Genomic DNA, 14,573 nt, shown 5'->3' with positions numbered 1-14,573 from the left:
GGGCTAACGGGTGCGTAGCGTGGGTATAGCTACTGTAAGCTGCTCCCCTACCGCGGTGCCCCTGCATTCGCTGTAGGTGCCTTCTATGGCGCAGGTTTAACTGAGCGTGGGCAAATATGCTAACTGCATCTATCTACACCACCTACCGCAGATTGCGCTTGGCGCATGATTCCCCCTAAGCATGGCTTCCCACCACCTCTCGCGCACGGGGCGACCAAGTAAACTTAACTGCGCCAGCACACAGCACTGCACCATAGCATACATAGAAGCCTGTAAGCGATCAGCCACCATGACACATTGTCCAGCACATGTTGACACGTGTGCCAGCGGGCATCGCCACCTCGCTTCCCTTGGCTCACACAATCTGGTCGGCAGTCTGGGGTGTTACCAGCGGCATTAGTTGATCCTCGGAAAGCATGGTGGACGGGGAAGATGATCTGCTGGTCTCGGGTTCACTATGTCCGTGAACTTCCGCTTCGCCCTGGCTACTCATAGACCCAAAGATTGCCACCGCATCCAGGGCTCCTTGACGCTCCAGCCGCATCCTCTCCGGGCTGGGCGCCACACCCGGACCCAACCCCGCATCTCTGCGGGACCCCCTCCGTCGCTGCCGCCGTGGTCTCGCTTGTATTATATGATAGTAATTCCACACGTTATTAAAGCGTGCATTAGGGTGAATTACATCGAGCAGATTTTATTTACGAAAATCTTGCTCCATCATTCCCCCATCTGATGGTATCCCAAATCAACACAATAACCCTTATCAGATTACTATCTGATAACATAATTTTAGAATGCAAAGTCCATTGTTTGCAACTGTTTTAACCTAACACCCTCTAAATCTTTCATCATACTATAATAAACACCTTTTCGATCCTCCATTTCTAGTTCCTCTCTCTTCCTTTTTCTTGCTCTTCGCTTAACATCTTTCATTTTATTCTTGCAACATTTATAGAGCAATATCATATAGTACGCCAGTAGCAACAGCAACTATTGGTGTTAGTATCCTCCCTAATAAGCTGTTAGCAAATGTTGAAAACTAATTACCTATAGAAGAGAAACCCTTACCAAGTTTCTCCCAAGCACCATCAACCGTCAGTTTCGCTAAATCATCATGTAAATGAGTAATGTTGCTGATATATCCTTCTAGATCTACTTTTATCAGGAATATATGTGCAACATTGTTGAATTTTCAGCATACTACAGACTCCACCCTCTTTTGCCAAGAATACATCTAGGGCAAGTCTATTTTGTAAAACCATGAATCTCAAAGCAACCATTTCCGTATCAATCATTAAGAATCCACCAGCAGTATGCGTTGATAAGCAATCAACCACTGTAGACAATTTTCTAATCTTTTGTCAATTTAGAATAACCTCAACTCAAGGTATAAATATCTCACACAATTTTTGCAGCACTCAAACCCCTTTTATTCCGTGTTAGTTTTCTTTCATTGGTTCCATGTTTATCACCAACATGGTAAATCTTTGGAAAGACTATACTCATATAACAACACCCATACCAATGTGGTTGCAACCTATAGTAGGCATAACACACATAATAAACTCCAGGGAATACAGGATCAGTACCACCTCTTAATCCCCAATCCCCTGTTATAAGGAAAGTATGTTCACTGTCACTGGAACCAACAAAATGATTATTATAGTCAGTCTTCTGTCTTAATAAGCAAAGCTTACCCTTATGAGGCCAATCCACAGTCATTGCAGCATAAGTCTCACCCTGTTTGTAATTACCTTCTTTATGTGCCCATGGTGGTTCTCTACTTTTCTGCTCTGCAACGCTTTGCTTAACAGTTCTACGTCTATCTTCTACTGTATTAATGAATTCTATTTCTACATCATGCAACTTACAAGTCAGATTATTTTGATGTGCATATACTGTGTCTATTGTTTTAGTAGAATGAAATAAATCTCCCATGTACTTGGCATTACTAGCACTATACACTAAATTCATATTCTTTCTAATAGGAACTTCTGAAAATACTAAATCATAATTTGAATAAAAATATTGAAACATTTCCTTGCCATAAAACAGACTTGTTAGTACACTACATGAAATACCATATATTAGGGGAAGGTGATGGTAAGTCATTACCTCAGACACAGATGTAGACAACTGCATGCACACATAACAATCTCTCGCATCCATAGTATTCATATACTCATACAAACGTTTAGTGAAGACATTTAGTGAGAAATCAATAATTTAGTTGTCTAAGTGTAAAACACTACCAGTTAATTCCTTAATATTAGTCTATGGATCTTCTTTCAGATCTCGTTTGGTATTAATTGTTATGTGCTCATTATTATTAGTGATATTAACTACGTTAATAAACATAAAATGTGGTACTAAAAATGCTAATACCAACCATACAAACATTGTTAACATAACACATGCAGGACAAACATTAAAAAATCTTCATCTAAATATGCCTTCATTCCGTTTACCAGTCTCAGTTTTAATTCTATCCATTCTGAAACTTCAAAAATGAGTCAAAATTAAAAAATGTTATCAAAAATTACTAAGCTAAATTAAAGTAATACATTTTGCTAGACTCGCTTTAGGTTGTGCACCCCACACCTTTTTGAGCCTTCAGCTCTCCTTCAGCTCTTCTTCTGCCTCTGCTTCAGAACTCTTCAGAATTCATTTATTTTCATAAATCTCCTCTCTCTTTTACTGCATCCTTTCCCTTTAAATACTTCACCTAGGGTGGCTTGTATGATCAAGTGCTTTTTGAACAAAATTCTTAGGAAACTCCTTTTCCCGATCATTCATTGAAGCAGTCAGCACACATGTCCATTCAGGTGCTGTGTATTTCTTATTTGGTACTTTAATTCTCTTTGTTCTTCGCACTTGGTCTTCTTATTCTTCTATTTCACTTTGTTCAGATTAGCTAGATATTTCAATTACTGTTTCTGGAATTTGTTTATTTAGAGTGTATTTTACTCTTTTTACTCCTTTCAGCCACTTGTCTCCCTTCTTAGTTCTTTTTCCATTTTCATTGTCAATGTCACTTGCAATTGATTCAGTGCTTTCTTTTGAGGAATCCCTTTTTCCTTTTTTCTTTGTTGTTGCTTATAGGGATCACTTCGTTCTCATCATTGACAATCACAGCATCATTTTTATCAGTCCCAGTAACTTGTGCCCACTCTACTTGATTTTCAACTCGACGTGCAACATTTCTTTGTTCTCGTCGCTCTTCCTCAGCAAGTTCTTCACTTTCAAGTTGAATTGGGACCGTTCTGGTATGGCTTGCAAGTATCCAATCCGGCAAACCTTCACACTTAACAGCAGTCGTCGTCACCAGTATTATTTGATAGGGACCATGCCATCGTGGTTCAAGGCAAGATCTTCTTACGTGCTTCTTCACAAGCACCCAGTCCCCACGACATAGGTCATGCCCCTGTTCTTGCTGTGTTGTTGTTGCAGCTTCTCCAACCTGGTGAGACACAGAACGTACCACGTCAGCCAACCCTTTGCAATAATCCAGTACCAAATCATCAGAATTGTTCATTAGTTGATTTCCTGGGACTGTCAGCTGTCGCATAGCTCTGCCCATCACAATCTCGTGTGGAGACAGTCCTGTTCTTTTGTCAGGGATACTTCTCAGACTCATTAACACCAATAGCAGTGCATCAGGCCATTTCAGTGTTGTGGATGCACAAACCTTAGCCAATCTAGATTTTAGTGTGCCGTTCATCTGTTCAACCACAATTGAAGCCTCAGGTCGATAGGCACAATGCAGCTTTTGTTGAATCTGTAATGCTGCACAAATCATCCAAATTATTTCATTGTTAAAATGTGTTCCTGTTGTGATGGGTATCTTGGTTGGTGCTTCTGTTCTGCTGTGTCTCATGGGCTTGTTGTGGCGTCCATGGAATTCTCCTCGGGATTCCATGGAGGCACGGCATTCTCGGAAATGCGGTTACCGGAAGCAGCAGGCTGGGATCCCCGTCCTGCAAAGAGATCGAATAAACCTACCTTGTTGGAGATACTTCTGCGTCCGCTTCCTTCGTTTCCACTTGAACATTTTGGCGATGATTGCATGCTCCTGCTCTTTGCCTGCTGGGTTTGAGCCCACTTCATACTCATTCACCGTTGTTACAGTTTTGCTCCTGCCAAGTTCAACGTATCACTTGGCTCCTGAACAGGTTATTTCCTGTTTCCTCGTCAAAAGGTACTGTTTTTTTTAATATTCTATTTTTGCTGGCCAGTCGTTACGTGCTCACGCACGTCCTACGCTTTTATCAACATTGCCTAGCAACCCCTGCTTGCCGATCGCGTCGCTCAGCAACTTCTACTTCCACCTGCCAACCGCAACGTCATGACGTGCGGCCATTTTCTACACATTCGTCTCCCATCAGCTCTATTCTGGACCTGTTTGCGTCACGTGCACCTCCTATCAGCTCAATGCCGCCCTTCTCTCCGCTACGCTATGCTGATACATATGCTGATACATTGTTGCAGTTCTGTTTACTCTGCATACTCTCACTTGCTTTTGACGTATTTCTGCAGCGTTCTACATTACAACTTCTATTCTCCGTCCAAGTTCTTGGCAGATCAACACGGTGATCTGCACACCGCTTTGTTCCTGTGCCTTACATCTCATTGTCTGCACTCTCTTTGTCATTTAACCAGCACCGAGCAGATCATCACGGTGATTTGCACACCATATCGTTCACGTGTTCTTTCTCAATATTTACAATATTTGTTGTCATACTCTTCACCTTGTTGGCCAACTCGTTGATCCACACACCATATTTATCCAGTGCATTTTCCTACTGCTATACTCGCGATACCTTGCTTATTTGCACAGTGATCTTCTCACCTTTACCTCTTTGCAGTCGTTTTTTGAAATTTTACTCCTGTTATCAATTTTTTTGCGGTGATTTGCACACCTTGTTTGTGCTGATCACATTCTTTTTTTTTCTCTTTATCTTCATCTTTCTTCTCACTATGGCTGCCAGCCAAATGATTTCCCCACCCCCTGTGTTCTTACCTGAAGGTGATACTCCATCCATCGAATGGGAGGAGTGGATTGGAATTTTTGAAAATTATCTTGAAGCCAAGATTCCAAGCGTCCAGGAAGAAAGCTCTTCTACTTAACTCTTTAGGAAAGGTAGGTCAACATGCATTAAAATTTTTACCTGAGTTCTTGGGTGCTGATTGCGAACCCATTGATAGCCACTATATCGAGGCAAAACAAAGACTTTCCAAATACTATGGCAAACAAGTTAACATAGTCATGCAACGCCATAAGTTTTATGCTTTACCCCAAAAGGAAAAAGAGTCTGTTGATCAAATGGTTACTCATCTATGTGAACTTGCTGTCAAATGTGACTTTGGTACCATGACCGATCAACTCATCAGAGACCAGTTAATTGTTCAGTGCAAGACCAAGAGGATGCAGGAAAAGCGCTGGGCTGCCAAGAACCCTACTCTACTTGAGGCCATTGCGATTGCCAAGGTTGTGGAGGAGTCCGACAAATGTATGCAAGAAATGCATACCCTGGAGTTAAAAAAAGAAGATACTGTAAACTTGGTTAACAAAAAAGATGTGTCTGTGGACATTGATTGTAAAAGCAAGCAAACCATACCCAGTTCTTCCAGATATAAGTCTAAGTTGCCTAGCGACAACAAGAGCAAATTTCATGGCTGCTATAGGTGTGGCAGCATGCGTCATGCTGCAGACTTTACTGGTTGTTTTGCAAGAGACAAAATGTGCAAAAATGTGGGAAGAAAGGCCACCTGAGCAAAGTTTGTAAAAACCCTTTCAGAAACAGGGTTGCTTTCATTGATGAGGAATGTATTTCTCCTGATATATCATTATGTGTTGATGACAATTGCTCTTGCCCCTTACAGAAACACAGAGCTATCTTTACTTTGAATGGGGTTGATGTAGAATTATTGGTTGATCCTGGCTCTATGCTCACCATTGTTCCTCTTCGCATTTTTAATGAAGGTTGGCCTAATGCTTCCCTTACCATTTGTGATGTGTCTCCTAGAGGGTACGGTTGCGAGACCATTTCCATCAAGGGTGTCATGGAAACCAAGTTCGAATTCAAGGGCAGAACTGCTATCGGAAAAGTGTATATCTCAAATGATGGTCCGGCTCTTGTTGGGTGGGCACAGCAGCATGATCTACATATCATTATAGATCCTAGGTCTTCTGAACAAGTTTTGTCTGTACATGATTTTCCCACCCTTGATTCTGTCTTGACCAAATACAATGAGGTTTTCCGAGTGGATTTGGGAAGATTAGCAGGGTATGTTCATGAGATGAAGCTCAAGGATGATGCCCATCCTGTCAAGCATGGCTTAAGAAAGATTTCTATCTCCATTCGCAAAGAAGTTAGAGGAATGCTGGATGACATGCAAAAACAAGATGTCATCGAAACTGTGGAAGTCTCGGAATGGCTTTCTCCGGTTGTTGTCACAAAGAAAAAGGATGGCAAACTCCGCTTCTGTGTGGACCTTAGGTCCCTTAGCCAAAACATCATTGTTGATCATTTTCCTCTACCCAACATTTCTGAAATGGTGCTCTTGATGGACAAGGCAAAATTATTTTCTAAGCTTGATCTTAGGTCAGCCTACCATCAAGTAGCCTTACACCCTGATTCTCACAAATTAACAGTGTTTTTGACCATGGAGGGAGCTTTTCAGTTCAAGAGGCTCCCTTTCGGTCTTGCCTCTTTGCCTCTGGGGCTAGTGTCTTCCAGCACATGATGCACACACTTCTTAAGGATATTAGGAATACACACTACTTTCAGGACGACATCCTTATTACTGGCAAGGATGAAGCTGAACACAATCTTACTTTGGCCAAGGTGTTACAAATACTACACAGAGCTGGCCTGACTTTGAGAAAAGATAAGTGCAAATGTATGATGAAAGAGGTGGATTACCTTGGTTACACCATTTCGGAGAGTGGCGTCCAGCCTAAAGAAGATTTGCTGAAAGCCATCAGGTTGGCAGCTACTCCCTCTACCAAGGAACAGCTTAAGTTCTTTATGGGGCTAATCGAATATTATTCTAAATTTGTCAGCAACTTTGCACACAAAACTGAAGCTCTGCGTATGCTACTAAGGAAAGGTGCACCTTTCTCTAGGGATGCTCCACAAGTTATTGCCTTTCAAAATATCAAAGATGAAATTATCAGTGCCGGTATTCTCACCCCCTTTGAGCCCGGCAAAGATACATTTATCACTGTTGATGCTAGTGCCCACGGCATCAGTGCCGTGCTTTCCCAAAAGCAATCAGGTGTGGAAAAAACTGTAGTGTTTGCTTCACGCACGCTCAGTAGCTCTGAACCCAACTATGCCGCTATTGAACGTGAAGCTTTAGCTGCAGCATGGGGAGTTCAACATTTTTGCAACTATGTGTGGGGCACATGCTTCACCCTTAGGACAGACCACAAACCCCTCATTAGTATGTTGAGCCCACTCATATTGGAGGAATCTGGAGAGTTTGGTGAGGAGGTGGTGTGTGTGGTGGCTAGTGTTGAGGATGCATGCACTGAGGAGTTCAAGTCCATCTCTAAGGCCGAGTGGCATCAAGCTGCCACAGATGACCCTGTTTTTTGTGAACTTATCAATTCCATTAGTTCTGGGGGGAGGCGTGAAGGCGATATTAAGCCCTCCCTACGCAATTATGTCAAGTTACAGGATGAACTTAGTATTGGTGTCTCTGATGACCTAGTCTTAAGGGGTGAGAGATTTATTCCTCCCAGGGCACTCACATGAAGGGCACCTAGGACAAACTATCACCATTAAACGTCTTAAGAACAATTTTTGGTGGCCTGGTCTTGATGAAGATGTTAGAACGTGGGTAGAAGATTGTTTGTTATGCAAAGACAGAGAGAAAAGGCTGCAAGTAAGTCTGCAAAGCATGGGCTCCATCTCTGCTGGTCAGGATGATTTGCCATGGGAGAAGGTGTGCTTGGTTTTCATTGGTCCCATGGATTTTCTTGCTTTTGATAAACGTTTTGCCATGGTTTTGGTGGACCTTTCTTCTAGATGGCTCATTGTTGAGTTCTTAAGAAACATCACCACTAGTACCGCCATCAAAGGTTTCCCGCACATTTTGGTAACTGACAATGGAACCCAACTTACCTCTCATGCCATGTGCAGCTTTCTTCAAGACAATGGCATCAGGCACATGTCTACCTCCCTTTACAACCCCGAGGGTAATGGCATGGTCAAGTGTATGAATAGGCTTGTCAAGGGCACGATCCAATTGGCCGTTCAATGTGCTTGTGATGTTCAAAAGTGTGTGGAAGACATGATATGGTCCTACAATACTACTTTACTTGATGTCACAAATGTAGTCCCTTTTACAAAAATGAGAGGGAGGATGCTGAAGGCTAAACTTACTCCCCATTGGATGTGAGAGAATGTGTGCAACTCCACTCTTGTCAAGCTTCTTGGGAAAGGTAGTAAAATAGAAGTTGGGGACTTCATCAAAGTCAAGTTAAGGAGATGAGATCATGGTCTAAACATATTCCCTGAACCCTTCAAAGTGAGAAGTGCATAGGTGGTACTTGGTATTGGAGACTGGGCAGAAATGGAATTTGAGGAGGGTTGCTCTGTATATGAAAAACAGGGACAAGAAAAATTACAAAATGTGTGGTAAAGCTGTACATCGAAGCATTGATGAAATGTGTAGTGACTCTGCTCATATCAAACCCTCTTGTGTTGTTTTTTTTTTTTTTTTATTTTGTCCTCATTTATGCGATCTTAAGAATTTTGCAATCGGGTCCTCTTAATTTGGGTGCCCTTGGATCAGAGATTGAGGCCTTGCTTTAAATCCACTGATTCCATGAACCAATTTGATACTGGTTGCTGCATCCATGGATCCATCGATTCTGATCGCGGTGTTTAAATCATTGAACATCCCTCCCTGCCCTACCGCCTAACATCATCCCATAAATCCCAAAGCTCTGTTAGTTTACATACCCCCCTAGATCTATCCATATTCCTAAATTTTTCTACTGACTCAAGCCATTCATTAATCAGTGGAGGAGAGGGGAGTATCCACTTTATACAGATTTCGCGTCTGGCTAAAAGCATAAGTGTAAACAAAAGATGTTTCTGTTTCTTAGTCAAATTAATATTGAGATCAGGAATACCCAAAATGCCAAAAATAACAGTAAAAGCTCTTACCTTGAAAGTTGAATATAAGCTTTTGCCGATGATCTTACCAATTTTGTTCCAAAACAAATCGAGTTGAGGACAGGAATAAAACATGTGAATATCATTGACTTCTTTCTCACCACATTTTGAGCATTTTTTCGTCACCTGGATGTTCATTTTAGAAAGCTTCTCAGGAGTCCAGTATGATCTATACAGAGTAAATAAATGATTTTTCCTCAGAGGTGCAGAAATTGTAGTGTACCATAAATAAGTGTAAGATACTTGCCAAGCTTGTTGCAAGTCTTCAGCCGGAAAGATCTTCTTCCATTTACGGTTTGGGATGTCAAAGTCTAGTTTCTTCTTCTCCAATAGGCACCAATACCATTTTGAGACTTCTTTTTTCCCAGGAGCTTTGTGTAGCTCACCCTCTAAGTTTGTAAGGTCCTCTGGCCAAATAGTTTGAGTTTTAGACCAGTTGATCAACTGGTAAAAATTAAACCTCGAGATTTCATTTGCAGTTAGCACTACCAAATCTTCCCATGGTTTTAAATTACCATTTTCCAAGAGATCTCCCCATTATTATTCCGGCCCTTTTCAAGGGGAGAGATAGGGAATCCTGCAAACATTCAGGAGTACCTGGCGAGTTCCATATCGGGGCCTGCGAGCTATAATATGGGTACCTCGAAATCTGCCTTATGTCTGCCCAAAGTTTGAATGCAGATCTTAAGACCTTTAGCTTAATTTTTTTGAAAAATTTTGGATGCCCAAACTTGTAGAGGCAGTTACTGTGATTTGTCATTGTTTTCCAATAAGTAGGATACGTGGCGTATTCTCGAAAAAGATGCCTTATGTTTTTGAAATTAAAGGCTTTATAATACATCAGGAGGTCTGGACTAGTTATCCCTCCTCGATGTTTTTTCTGGCTCAGGTTCTTCAAAGCTATCCTAGGCATTTTTGACGACCAAATAAAAGAGTTCAACTCACTTTAGATCTTTTTTATTTGGGATGAGTTGAACTCCAAGGGGATAGCATTAAAAACAAAAGTAAACTTGGGTAGAATAGCCATTTTTATTACGTTAACCCTCCCTATGAAGGATAAAGATAAGCAGGTCCATGATTTCAATAATTTCCTCATTTCTTTAGTCTTTAATTGCAGATTCACCTGAGCAATTTCATCAATGTTTCTTAATATTTGGATCCCAAGGTACCTTATTTCCCTCCTAGATTCAAAATGGGAAGCGGGTATATTCCACTGCATTACCTCTGTTTTTTGGTGGTTTATTTAATATCCAGATATTTCACCAAAATCTGCCAGCATTATATTCATGCTATTAGATGTCTTAATTAGATTACTCGAGTAAACCATCAAATCATCAGCAAATAACGCTACTTTTATCTCCCAGTTGTTAAAACTAAAAGGGGTAAGATCACCTGAGAATCTAATCATATTAGCCAACGGTTCTATATATAGATTAAAAAGTAATGGGGAGAGAGGGCACCCCTGCCTCGTGCCCCTCTTAATTTGAAAACTGTTTGTTGTAGAACCATTGATCAATATTTTCCCAGTCGGGGCAGAATAGATGTTTGCTATCGCCCTAGAAAAGTGTTGACCTAAGTTATTATATCTGATGACTTGATGTAAATAAGACCAATTAACTCGGTCAAAAGCCTTGGCCTCGTCAAATGTGAATATTGCTAAAGGTACCTTCTCATGAGTGGTCTCCCGGCAGAGCCTGTAAAGCAGTATCACGCGCGATACAACATACCAAGCGTGATGTGAGACTCTGAAGTCGGTCGAGTTGATACACACGAAGTATGCCTTAGTGCCCCTCTGACCCATCACGTTGAAAAATTGTCCGTATGAATGTCAAGCAATAGAGGCCTAAGTATACTTAATTTTATCATTTTGAGCACTGTTTGCAGAGTGACTACCTTATTGATCCTGACAAATGCCACGAACATTTATGTCCTTCAGGCAGAAACATGTTGATCAATAAATAGGGTAACTACAACCCTATACTCACTTGCTTTTTAAATTACTATCATTTAGGCAGGAAGAATACAATTGTTGCCCCTAAATAGATAGTTTTTAACCTCACATTTTTTGCACTCTGCCCCTCATCACCATTTTCGAGTTGGTAGTTCCAACGCGTGCTCATGCACTCCTGCTCCTTCCCCCTCAGGGTCAAGTCGAAGCCCACACGGGGTACCTTGCGGTCCCCGCGTGTTGGAGGAACCCAATGATGAAGCATGTCACCCTCGGGTGAGTGAGGGTTTTCGTCCATAATTGGCACATGCCCTATACAACGACTATACTAAAGTTCTAGTGCGCTACCCTATATTATATGTTAGATTTATTTGATTTGGAACATATATAGGTCAACTACGGTTGTATGTAGCTTTGTTCTTCCTTTGAACCCCTTTTGGTGTGAGCAACACAAGGAACTGGCTTGCCACCTCTTTCTTATCTTTTCCTCCAGGAAGAGTGACAGTTCCTGTTTCTTATTCAAACTCTCACTTTTTAAAGTATTTTGATCTTCTTCTGAGGTTGTACCTTCTATTTTTGCTTGTATTTCTAATAGATCAGTTTCTAGTCTCAAAATCTTAGATCTTTTCATTTTATTTTTACCCGCTGCTATACCAACTAAAGTTCCTCTGATAACTGTTTTAAATGCTTCCCACACTATCATGTCTGGGACTTCACCCCCACTATTTTCCTTAAAGTAGTTTTCAGTTGTAGATCTTAAAATATCAATAACTTGTTGATCTAATAGAAGTGTCGGGTCTAACGTCCACCTTTTTTCGCTCTGAACTGACTCATATTTTATATTTATTTGGACCGAGGAGTGATCTGAGAGGTGTGCAGGGTTATGCTGAACTTTGCTGACTTTATTGCTTAAAAGTTTGTCAACCAAAAAGAAATCTATTCTAGAGGCATGACCATAGTTCCTATAGGTAAACTTATTAAGTCGATTACCCCTAGCTTTCCATATATCGACTAGACCCAGGTCCTCTATAAGCATAACCAAGCATTGTCGCATTTTAGGTAAGTTGAGGATTTTACAAGGGGGGTGTCTATCTGTTTTAGGATCTAATAAGATGTTAAAATCTCCTCCCAAAATGATTGGTGTGTGTTGCGACATCAACTGTGCGTACAAGGATAACAAGGGTGCGGGGTCATCTATGTTTGGACCATAATAACCTACTATAGACAAAGCACAATCTCTATATTTTATATTAGCTATGGCCCATCTTCCTCTTGAGTCTACAGTTTGTGCGACCAATGTGCAATGTGGAGATTTTCTAATTATAATGGAAACGCCCTTGGTATTACATGATTGAGTTGTACAAACTGATTCTCCAATCCAATTCTCGGATTTTATTGCCTCGAGCCATTCTTCCCTAAGGAGGTGGGTTTCTTGTAATATGATTATATCCAGGGTTAGAGGTTTAAGATATTCAAAGATTTTTTGCCTTCGCCCCCTCGTTCTTAAGCCATTCACATTCCATGTTATTATTTTCAAGTCAAACATTAAACAAAATTTTTCCTGGATTCAGCTTCGACCCTAATTGCTATACCTTTTGCATATCGGACAAGTATTTTTTTTTTTTTTCCCCTATGCTCCCCACCAAAAAGAAACAAACCAAGTGAATAAAAAACAAACCTATAAATGTGCCCACCCTGGAGAACCCTCCCCACTATCATGAGCAGTCCTAGTTGCCCAGTTTGAGAACCGCAACCGAGGCATTATTTACAGCAATTTGGCTCAATAAACTATTTGTCTCTATTAGATTTCATACGTTCCAAAAACAGTTCTACTTCTTGAGGGTCTCTTATGTTATACGTTTTATTGCACCACACTATGCGAAGAAGTGCTGGAAATTTCATCTACACGGTGGCTCCTTCTGCCCTGATATCTTGCATGAATTTCCCAAGGCCCACTGCCTATCGGCCGTAGCCTTTGAGATATCCGAGCGAATTTTGTAATTGTACCCATCTTTAGTCAGGATACCGGAATTTAGGGCTTTATTCAGGATGCATTCTTTTATTGAGTAGTATTTAAAGTTGACTAAGATTATGTAATGTATTCATTTTTGTTTGTTTTAGCATTATGTTACTTACATAGTGTTCTCAAAAAAATATAGTGATTTTGTATTGTATTGATTTTCTTTGTTCCGCTGTGATGTTGTACACGTAGTGTTCTCATGTCATAATATCGTGTACACTACTGTGCATATTCTTGATATGTGTTGTCTTTATTTGTTCTTGTTCTGTTGTAAAAGAAGGAAATGTGTTGTGATGAGTATCTTGCTTGGTGTTTCTGTTCTGCTGCATCTCGCGGGCTTGTCGTGGTGTCCATGGAATTCTTCTCAAGATTCCAGGGAGGCACTGCATTCTCGGAGAGGCGGTTACCGGAGGCAGCAGGCTGGGATCCACGTCTTGCGAAGAGATCGAATAAACATACCTTGTTAGAGATACTTCTGCGTCTGCTTCCTTCTTTTCCACTTGAACAGTTCCCATATCAGATTCCAAAGAGACTGGAAAACCGAATCTACGTATTATCTCTCTAAGAAGCAATTTAGCAACTGTTAAACTGTCATTATGTCTTGTTGGATATGCTTTAACCCAACGAGAAAACAGACAACCAACCACAAGAACATATTTTAGTCCCTGACAAGGAGGCATTTCAATGAAATCCAGTTGCATCCTTGTAAATGGACCTGCAGCTTTACCAATTCGTCCAATACTAACCACTGTCTTTCTCCCTACATTTTGTTGCTGACAAATAATACATCCTTGACAAAGACTTTCTAAAATAACTCAGAATTTAGGGTTAAACCAGGTCTGACGTAATAATCTGATCATTGCGTCTCTACCTATGTGTGTTGGTCTGTGATAGACCCTTGCAATATGTGATAACAGACTGTCTGGCATCACTGGTCTCCCATCTGTGTAGGTCCACACTTCATCATCTCATCTGTGTGTACAACCTGATTTGATCAACCCATCTTTCTCTGAATCACTTGCTTCTTCCTGCAGTTCTCTCATCTCATCCCAAGTTTCAACAGATCAGAACATCAATCTGCATTCTGTTTGGTCAATTGGTTCATTTTGTTGTTCCACATTAATTGAATATGCATTCAAGGCACAAAGTTGTGCAATTTCATCAGCATATCGTTTACCCAGTATGATATACTCACGACTGGACCTATGTGCTGAGCATTATACCACCCCAATTTGTGTCGGCAATTGTAGTGCCATCAGTAGATCTTTTACACACTCTCCGTTTCGTATTTGTGAACTCAAAGAGGTCAAATATCCATGTTGAGACCACAACTGCCCAAAATCGTGAACAACCCCAAAGCCATACTGGCTATCAGTATATATTGTTACTCTCATTTGTCTTGCTAAACAACATG

This window comes from Triturus cristatus, chromosome 11 (assembly GCF_964204655.1).
Source record: "Triturus cristatus chromosome 11, aTriCri1.1, whole genome shotgun sequence".
Lineage (NCBI taxonomy): Eukaryota > Metazoa > Chordata > Amphibia > Caudata > Salamandridae > Triturus > Triturus cristatus.
This window is presented reverse-complemented; position numbering follows the sequence as displayed.